This window comes from Felis catus, chromosome X (assembly GCF_018350175.1).
Source record: "Felis catus isolate Fca126 chromosome X, F.catus_Fca126_mat1.0, whole genome shotgun sequence".
Taxonomy (NCBI): Eukaryota; Metazoa; Chordata; class Mammalia; order Carnivora; family Felidae; genus Felis; species Felis catus.
The window spans coordinates 73974417-73985577 of NC_058386.1; the positions used below are offsets into that span (position 1 = coordinate 73974417).

At 35.3% G+C, this 11161-nt stretch overlaps 1 pseudogene; it reads left to right on the forward strand.

The window, feature by feature from the left end:
- Window positions 1-8498: 8498 nt before the first annotated feature.
- Window positions 8499-10697, forward strand: LOC101099532 (annotated as a pseudogene).
- The last annotated feature ends 464 nt before the right edge of the window (window positions 10698-11161 follow it).

An 11161-nucleotide genomic window follows, 5' to 3' on the forward strand; every position in this document is an offset into this window, starting at 1 on the left:
AGAGGCCATAATATTCTTTACATGTTTATGCACCCAGTAACATAACTTCAAAACATAAGAGGAAAACAACTAATAGAACTTCAGAGAGATATAGAAAAATTGACAATTTTAATGTGGGATTTCAATGCACTTCCTTCATTAATTGATATACTAAATAGAGCCAGAAGGTCATAGTTTACTTGAATGTCACTATTAACCACCTTGACCTAACTGGTATTTAACACTCCACCAGAGTGAAACTAATTTTGACAAAGGTGCAAAGGTAATTCAAAAAAGAAAGAATAGTATTTTGAACAAATTGTGCTGAAAACAATAGATATTAAGGTGTGTAAAAATGAATGTGGATCCATAACTTGAATAATATACAAAATTAACTCAAAATTATAGAAGAAAATAGATTACTGACTTAAGTATAACACCTAACACCACAAATATTCTAGGGAAAAAAGGAGGAAATATGTGTGACTTTGGATTAGGTAATGTTATTAAATATGACATCAGAAGCATGATCTGTAAAAGATCTGTAAATTGATAAAATTGACCTCATCAAAATTAAAATTCTCTTAATAAGATACTTTCAAGAAAATAAAAAGAGAAGTCATTGTATAAGAAAAATATTACAAAAAAATCATCTACCTGACAAAGGACATGGGTTCAGAACTTATAGAACTCTCAAAACTGAAAAATAAGAATGGCATCAACCCAATTAAAAAATGGGCAGTAGATTTGGACATACAGTTCACTGAAGATATTATATATATGGCAAAGAAGCACATCAGAAGATGCTCGGTATCATTAGTCATTAAGGAAATGCAAATTAATACTCATTTTACACACCAATTACAATGCCTAAAATCTTAAAAACTGATCATATGCACCAATTATTGACCAAAGTGTTGGTAAGGATGTGGAGAAACTGGAGCATTTCTAGTTGAAATGTAAATGGGACCACTTAGGTAAACGGTTTAGAAGTTTCTTAAAATGTAATTATACACCTATAATATGATCTAGACATTCCACTCTTGAGTATTTACCTAAAATAAAAGAAATGTATGTCTATACAAAGATTTGCATAGGAATATTCATAGCAGTTTTACTTATAATAGTCAAAAAAAGTAAGCCACTCAAAATTTCCATCAATAAGTGAGGGGATAAACACACATTGATATATTTATATGATGGGATACTATTTGACAATAAAAATGAATTAATTAATGATACAGGTAAAATATGGTTTAATCTCAACAATGCTGAGTTAAAGAACCTAGTTTAAAAAAGACAACAATTTACAAAAATTGTAGAAAATGCAAACTAGCCTATAGTGGCACAAGGCAGAAAACAGTAGTTAGCAGCAGTGTGGAGGTATGGGAAATAGTAGGGTTTTGTTTTAGGTGATGGATATGTTCACTACTTCATTGGGTTCTTCCTTCTAGGGATGTGTACATATTCCAAATTTATCAAATTTTGTAGGTTAAAAAGTGCAATTTATTGTATAGCAATTTTACCTCAAAAAAGCTGTTACAAATAAATATTTAAAGAGTTAGATTTAATCTAGCTCACAAAAACCACACTATTAAAAATATTTGAGTATGAAAACAAAAATCTTTTAAAAAGATATGCTGTTTATTTCTCCAAATTAGTGCTTTTAATATGGTTTTCTATGCTATGGAATTTCCTTGTTGATATTTTTTGCATGATTTAAAACTATTGGTAAAACAAAGGTTTAGATTTGTATCTTTTTTGGTTAAAATTATATTTGATGACTACATAAATAATAGCTTAAATGTATTTGCAACTACTATATTAAGAATCTAAGATGCTTAAGACAGAACACACAAATTATACTAACTATAATATTTCAGACTAAAAAATTAAAAGAAAACCAATAAGTCTAAGGCTAATTTCCAGTTTTTGATATAACCATTAAAATACCTGACGTACTTAGTGAAAACTATCTGTGATTTCACCTTACCTTATTAGCTTACTTGTTTTCTTCTTTAAGAACTCCATGGTCCAAAACTATTATTCTGGATTTGTCATTATTGTTGTTTTGTTGTTGTTGCTGTTGTTCTTTTTTTTTTTTTTTTTTGGATATGAATATAGAGGGATTTGCTTTAAGGAATTGGCTTACACAATTGTGGAGACCTGGTGAATAAAAAATCTGATGGGAAAAAAAAAATTGATGGAGTTAGCCAGCAAGTTTCAGACTCAGGAATGAGTTGGAGTTCAAAATCCAAAGGTACTCAGGTTGTTCAGGAAAGGTCAATCTTTGTTCTATTAAGACCTTCAAATGTGTGGATGGGGCCCACCTACATTATGGAGAACTTTGGCTTTACTCAAAGTTCATCAATTTAAAGTTTTTTTTTTAAAGGTTCTATTTAAATTCTAGATAGTTAACATACAGTGTAATATTGTTTCAAGTGTACAATATAGTGATTCAGCACTTCCATACAACACACAGTGGTAATCAAAATAAATGCAGTTCTTAATACCCATCGCTTATTTTACACATCTCCCCACCCACCTTCCCTCTGTTAATCATCAGTTTGTTCTCTATAGTTAAGAGTCTGATTCTTGGCTTACTTCTCTCTCTCTCTCTCTTTTTCCCTTTGTTTATTTTGTTTTGAGTCTTAATTCTACACATAACTGAAATCGTATGCTATTTGTTTTTCTGACTTATTTGACTTAGCATAATACTCTCCTGTTCCATCCATTTCATTGCAAATGGCAAGATTTCATTCATTTTGATGATTGAGTAATATTCCATTGCATATATATACCATTTCTTCTTTATCCATTTATCAGTTAATGGACATTTGGGATGTTTCCATTATCTGGCTATTGTAGATAATGCTTCTATAAACATCCAGTACATGTACCCTTTTGCATTAGTATTTTTGTATTTTTTGGGTAAATACTTAAATTGTAGTGCAATTGCTGCATTGCAAGGTAGCTCTATTTTTAACTTTTTGAGGAACCTCCATACTGTTTTCCAGAATGGCTACACCAGTTTGCATTTCCACCAACAGTGCAAGAGGGTTCCTCTTTCTCCACATCCTCACTAGTACCTGTTGTTTCTTGTGTTGTTAATTTTAGCCATTCTGACAGGTGTGAAGTAATATCTCATTGTAATTTTGATTTGTATTTCTTTGATGATCAGTAATGTTGAGAATCTTCTCACTTGTCTGTTGTCCATCTGTATGCCATCACTGGAAAAATGTCTACTCATGTCTTCTGTCCATTTATTAATTGGACTATTTGCTTTTGGGGTGTTGGTTTTTATAAGTTCTTTATATATTTGGGGGACTAACCCTTTATCAGATATGTAATCTACAAATATCTTCTCCCTTTCCATAGGTTGTCTGTTAGTTTGGTCAATTGATTCCTTTGCTGTACAGAAAATTTTATTTTTATGAAATCCCGATAGTTTATTTTTGCTTCTGTTTCCCTTGCCCCAGGTGACATATCTAGAAAGAAGTTGCCAAGACCAATGTCAAAGAGGTTACTGCCTGTGTTCTTTTCCAGTATTTTTATGGATTCAAGTCTCACATTTATATCTTTCATCTAGTTTGAATTTATTTTTGTGTATGGCGTAGGAAAGTGGTCCAGTTTCGGTCTTTTTCATGTTGCTGTCCAGTTTTCCCAATACTATATGGGCCAGTGCCATACTGATTTGGTCACTAAGGTTTCTTATATAACTTGAAGTCTGGAATTGTGATGCTTCAAGCATTGCTGTTTTTTTGTAAGGTTGCTTTGACCATTTGGGGTCTTTTATGGTTCCATACAAATTTTAGAATTGTTTGTTGTTGTTCTGTGGAAAATGCTTTTAGTATTTTGATAGGGATTGCATTAAATGTGTAGAATGCTTTGGGTAGTATATAAACATTTTAACAATATTTGTTCACTGAATCCATGAACATGGGATGTCTTTCCATTTCATTGTGTCATCTTCAATCCCTTTCCTCTGTGTTTTATAGTTTTCACAGTAGAGGGCTTTCACCTGTTCGGTTAGGTTTCTTCCTAGGTATCTTATTGTTTTTGGTACAATTGTAAATGGGATTGATTCCTTAAATTCTCTTTCTGCTTTTTCTATTAGTGTATAAAAATGCAACAGATTTCTGTGTGTTGATTTTGTTTCCTGTGACATTACTGAATTTCTTTATCAGTTCTAGCGGATTTTTTGGTGGAGACAAAATGCTAAGATGGAGGAATTTATCCCCCATGAAAGGACAAGATAAGTCCATGGCGAGATGTAAGCCAAACATATATTAGTAACATGCCTGATGGAGAATTTACAGCAATAAACATAAAAATACTTACTGGGCTTGAGAAAAGAATTGAAGACATCACTGAGACCCTTATCACAGAGACAAAAGAGTTAAAAAGAAGAGTCAATCAAAGATGATGAATACAATACATAAAATTGGAAACAGGCTTGATGTGATGAACAGCAGTCTGCAAGGACCAAAGGTTAGTGACCTAGAAGACGGAATAATGAAAATAATGAAGCTAGACAAAAGAGAGAAAGAATTATGCAAAATAAAATATTGTCTTTGATGATTGATTTTAAGGAAAGTTTCCTACAAGGATGATTTGAAACAGTAGCAGCTTAACAAGCACAGATGAACAAAACAATGTATAGTTAATCAGATAAAAATTGCCACATGGTTTTTGAGAGGCAGATGTGTGTGGGAGATCTACAGTAGAAATAAAGCACTGTGCTTTCTAAATAGATGAACTAACCTTGGGAAATGTTATCATAAACTAAGGCATTTAGAGTTTTCATCTTATCATTTTAAAACATAGATTAATGACCAGAAAAAAACAATCAAAATAAACTCGTGCAGTTTGGTGGAGTGGAAAAATAACTTTACTGCCAATCAGGTGCTGGGACTTCAGACACAGTTCTGCCTTTGTAATCTGCTTAACTATGAATAAATCACTCAGTCTCTAGGACTCCGTTTTCTCTGCTATAAAATGAAGTTAGTTTCGATGATGTTCTAAATCCATTTCAGATATATTTTAATAGTTTTAAATTTTATACTTTCATCAGAAATACAATAATTATTTCATTAATTTGTACAAATAAATTTCACAGGAGGAAATAATAAGCAAAGGTTGGAGTGATTGGGAGGGTTTTAGGAATGAGGTAAAATTTAAACTACATACATCACACTTGCTCTAAAAGTTGGCTGGGATTCTCACAGGTGGAGATGAAAAGGACAAAAAGTGGAAAGAATATTTTGAATTATAAGAAGTATGGATGTATTTGAAAGGAGGGGGAGTGGTTTATAAGTGGGACACTAAAGAAAACAGGCTGACTGGAGTAGAGGGTTGAAAGTGGTGCAAAACAGAATGGCATGATTTATAGCAGCATATTAAATTCACACAGAGTACATTTCAGAGGACCAAAATACATTTCAAAATGCAAAATATTTTTTTTTGCTTGTGAGAACGGATTTATTTATTTTTTTTTATATGAAATTTATTGACAAATTAGTTTCCATACAACACCCAGTGCTCATCCCAAAAGGTGCCCTCCTCAATACCCATCACCCACCCTCTCCTCCCTCCCACCCCCCATCAACCCTCAGTTTGTTCTCAGTTTTTAAGAGTCTCTTATGCTTTGGCTCTCTCCCACTCTAACCTGTTTTTTTTTTCCTTCCCCTCCCCCATGGGTTCCTGTTAATTTCTCAGGGTCCACATAAGAGTGAAACCATATGGTATCTGTCTTTCTCTGTATGGCTTATTTCACTTAGCATCACACTCTCCAGTTCCATCCACGTTGCTACAAAAGGCCATATTTCATTTTTTCTCATTGCCACGTAATATTCCATTGTGTATATAAACCACAATTTCTTTATCCATTCATCAGTTGATGGACATTTAGGCTCTTTCCATAATTTGGCTATTGTTGAGAGTGCTGCTATGAACATTGGGGTACAAGTGGCCCTATTCATCAGTACTCCTGTATCCCTTGGATAAATTCCTAGCAGTGCTATTGCTGGGTCATAGGGTAGGTCTCTTTTAATTTTCTGAGGAACCTCCACACTGCTTTCCAGAGCGGCTGCACCAATTTGCATTCCCACCAACAGTGCAAGAGGGTTCCCGTTTCTCCACATCCTCTCCAGCATCTAGAGTCTCCTGATTTGTTCATTTTGGCCACTCTGACTGGCGTGAGGTGATACCTGAGTGTGGTTTTGATTTGTATTTCCCTGATAAGGAGCGACGCTGAACATCTTTTCATGTGCCTGTTGGCCATCCGGATGTCTTCTTTAGAGAAGTGTCTATTCATGTTTTCTGCCCATTTCTTCACTGGGTTATTTGTTTTTCGGGTGTGGAGTTTGGTGAGCTCTTTATAGATTTTGGATACTAGCCCTTTGTCCGATATGTCATTTGCGAATATCTTTTCCCATTCTGTTGGTTGCCTTTTAGTTTTGTTGGTTGTTTCCTTTGCTGTGCAGAAGCTTTTTATCTTCATAAGGTCCCAGTAATTAACTTTTGCTTTTAATTCCCTTGCCTTTGGGGATGTGTCGAGTAAGAGATTGCTACGGCTGAGGTCAGAGAGGTCTTTTCCTGCTTTCTCCTCTAAGGTTTTGATGGTTTCCTGTCTCACATTTAGGTCCTTTATCCATTTTGAGTTTATATTTGTGAATGGTGTGAGAAAGTGGTCTAGTTTCAACCTTCTGCATGTTGCTGTCCAGTTCTCCCAGCACCATTTGTTAAAGAGGCTGTCTTTTTTCCATTGGATGTTCTTTCCTGCTTTGTCAAAGATGAGTTGGCCATACGTTTGTGGGTCTAGTTCTGGGGTTTCTATTCTATTCCATTGGTCTATGTGTCTGTTTCTGTGCCAATACCATGCTGTCTTGATGATGACAGCTTTGTAGTAGAGGCTACAGTCTGGGATTGTGATGCCTCCTGCTTTGGTCTTCTTCTTCAAAATTCCTTTGGCTATTCGGGGCCTTTTGTGGTTCCATATGAATTTTAGGATTGCTTGTTCTAGTTTCGAGAAGAATGCTGGTGCAATTTTGATTGGGATTGCATTGAATGTGTAGATAGCTTTGGGTAGTATTGACATTTTGACAATATTTATTTTTCCAATCCATGAGCAGGGAATGTCTTTCCATTTCTTTAAATCTTCTTCAATTTCCTTCATAAGCTTTCTATAGTTTTCAGCATACAGATCCTTTACATCTTTGGTTAGATTTATTCCTAGGTATTTTATGCTTCTTGGTGCAATTGTGAATGGGATCAGTTTCTTTATTTGTCTTTCTGTTGCTTCATTGTTAGTGTATAAGAATGCAACTGATTTCTGAACATTGATTTTGTATCCTGCAACTTTGCTGAATTCCTGTATCAGTTCTAGTAGACTTTTGGTGGAGTCTATCGGATTTTCCATGTATAATATCATGTCATCTGCAAAAAGCGAAAGCTTGACTTCGTCTTTGCCAATTTTGATGCCTTTGATTTCCTTTTGATGCAGAAATATTTTCCATTGTGAAAAACATATGAATATTTATTTCATTAATATATGTAAAATTGAGTGGTAAATTCTTTTTTTATTCACAGAAACTATTACTTCCTGTGTGCTAATATTAATTATAATACCAGTCATGTATTTACACATTTGAGTTTAATCTAAGTTTAGAGAGTTATTAGAAATAATTTTATTATATTTCAAGTGTATCTCAAATCTTTTGAGTGTGCTTTATTGCATTAGCACAAGACAATTTATATGTATATATATATATATATTTAATGTTTATTTATTTTTGAGACAGAGAGAGACAGAGCATGAATGGGGGAGGGTCAAAGAGAAAGGGAGACACAGAATCCGAAACAGACTCCAGGCTCTGAGCTGTCAGCACAGAGCCCGACGCAGGGTCGAACTCACGGACGAGATCATGACCTGAGCTGAAGTTGGACGTTTACCAGTTGAACCACCCAGGCGCTCCGACAATTTATATTTTATTGGCATATGAACACATGCTTTAAGTTCATCATGGGAATCTGGGCCATAAACCAAATTAACTCATCAGACAATGGTATGATAATAAGCCCCAGGTGTCAGTCCATTATTTAAAAAAAATACTATAAAATTGACTATTTGTAAGATTTTGTATTCTTCATAATGGTAATTCATGATTAATGACCCATAATTTCTGTAACTATTAAAAATTTCACAACTTACTATGATCAGAGATGTTCTCAAAATCGTCAAACCCTAAAAGGTTTAGTTAACTAACATTTGTATAGCTTTTATTTTTCATGGAAGTGGCAGAAGGAAGAACTAATATTGAATTGAGACTCCAATATCTTTTAAGAATAATCCTAAGTGTTTTCATCTGCGCTTACTTTGTCATTTAATTTTCAGAATAGTTAATTGAGGTTGGTACTGTTATACCCATTTTTCAAATGAAGAAATGAAATAAACTTCTCTAAGGTCAGAGAACTCATAGTAGAACCTAGGCCCATGTGCTCCTAGATTCTTTCACAGACAACCATTTAATTGAAAATATCTAGATTTCCGGTCATACTCAGAAGCAGGATTCCCACCTGTAGCTGATTCGGTTGGTGGTGGCAGGCGGTGTGAGGTTTTTTAACACTGCTCCTGGCGGATCCACTCAGTAGCCAGCATGTCTAACAGAAACAATAACAAGCTGCCCAGCAACTTGCCACAGTTACAGAATCTGATCAAGCGGGATCCGCCGGCCTAAATCAAGGAGTTTCTATAGCAGTATAATCACTATAAATCCAATGTAGAGATTTTCAAATTACAACCAAATAAACCCAGCAAAGAACTGGCAGAGCTGGTGATGTTTATGGCATAGATTGGTCACTGCTATCCAGAACATTTAAGTAAATTTCCTCAAGAGCTGAAAGATCTTCTTTCCTACAATCACACTGTCTTGGATCCAGATCTTCGAATGACATTTTTCAAACCTTTGATCTTGCTGAGAAACAAGAATCTCATCAATCCATCAAGTTTGCTAGAACTCTTCTTTGAACTTCTGCGTTGCCATGATAAGCTTCTGCGAAAGACTTTATACACACATATTGTCACTGATATCAAGAATATAAATGCAGAACACAAGAACAATAAAGTGAACATAGTGTTGCAGAATTTAATGTATACCATGTTAAGAGATAGCAATGCAACTGCAGCCAAGATATCTTTGGATGTGATGATTGAACTCTACAGAAGAAACATCTGGAACGATGCCAAAACTGTCAATATGATAACCACGTGTTTCTCTAAGGTCACTAAGATATTAGTTGCTGCTTTGACATTTTTCCTTGGGAAAGATGAAGAAGAGAAACAGGACAGCGACTCAGATTCTGAGGATGAAGGACCAACAGCAAGAGACCTGCTAGTGCAATATGCCACAGGGAAAAAAAGTTCCAAAAACAAGAAAAGGTTGGAAAAGGTTATGAAAGTTATCAAGAAACAAAAAAAAGAAGAAAAAACCAGAGATGTTTAACTTTTCAGCTATTCATTTGATTCATGATCCCCAAGATTTTGCGGAAAAACTACTAACGCAGCTAGAGAGCTCTAAGGAGAGGTTTGAGGTGAAAATGATGCTCATGAACCTCATCTCCAGATTGGTGGGAATTCACGAGCTTTTTCTCTTCAACTTCTATCCCTTTGTGCAAAGATTTCTGCAGCCCCACCAAAGAGAGGTAACAAAGATTCTTCTGTTTGCTGCCCAAGCATCTCATCACTTAGTACCCCCAGAGATCATTCAGTCATTGCTCATGACTGTGGCCAACAATTTTGTCACCGACAAGAACTCTGGGGAGGTCATGACAGTAGGAATCAATGCTATAAAAGATAACAGCTCGATGTCCTCTAGCCATGACTGAAAAACTTCTCCAAGACCTGGCTCAGTATAAAACACACAAAGATAAGAATGTGATGATGTCTGCTAGAACTTTGATTCAGCTCTTCTGAACACTGAATCCTCAGATGTTGCAAAAGAAATTCCAGGGTAAGCCTACAGAGGCCTCCATAGAAGCAAGAGTGCAAGAATATGGAGAATTAGATGCTAAAGATTACATTCCAGGAGCAGAAGTTCTAGAAGTTGAAACAGAAGAGAATGCTGAAAACGATGAAGATGGGTGGGAGACCACCAGTCTCAGTGAGGAGGCAGATGCCGATGGTGAGTGGGTTGATGTGCACCACTCTTCTGATGAAGAACAGCAAGAAATCTCCAAGAAACTCAACAGCATGCCCATGAAGGAGAGGAGAGCCAAAGCCACGGCCATTAGCACTAGCTGAATTTTAACTCAGGAAGACTTCCAGAAAATCCGCATGGCCCAAATGTGGAAAGAACTTGACGCTGCACCAGGGAAAGGCCCAAAAGAGGAAACACATTGAAATAGATAGTGATGAGGAGCCCAGGGGTGAGTTACTTTCTCTTCGGGACATTGTACGCCTTCATAAAAAACCAAAGTCTGACAAGGAGACAAGACTAGCAATGGCAATGGCTGGGAAGACAGACCAAAAAGAATTTGTGAGGAAGAAAACCAAAATGAACCCATTTTCTAGTTCCACAAATAAAGAGAAGAAAAAACAGAAGAACTTCATGGTGATGCGGTATAGCCATAATGTCCAGTCAAAGAACAAGCGTTCCTTCCGAGAAAAGCAGCTGGCACTACGAGATGCACATTTGAAATAGAGAAAAAGAATGAAGTAACCTCCCAGCAAGTTCTCCATTCCAAGAAAAATGCTACATTTGTATCGTTATTTTGAAAATTAATCAAGAATGATTGTTTACATTAAAAAGTCCCAAAGTAAAAAAAAAAAGAAAAAAAAGAAAATATCTAATCTTTCAATCGCTATGAGGATAATTTGAGGTGTATCAAAATCTTATATGAATGCTTCTTTAGTTCCTAAAGCATTTATAAGTTGTAAATTCGGTTTATCTCTTTATATCCTTTTTGGATCCAGAAATAAAACAGTGTAATTTGACAAGGAATGAGCAGGATTAGCATTCTTGTCATTTCCTGATTTTGTAATATTTTTAAGCCATTTTATCTATGGAAGTGGTCCATGGGAGTAATATATGCCCAATTCACCATATTTTGTGGGAATCCAATGAGATACTTCATCTGAACACTTTTGCTGTATCTTTGAAAGCCTCATCAGTAAAAAATTTAT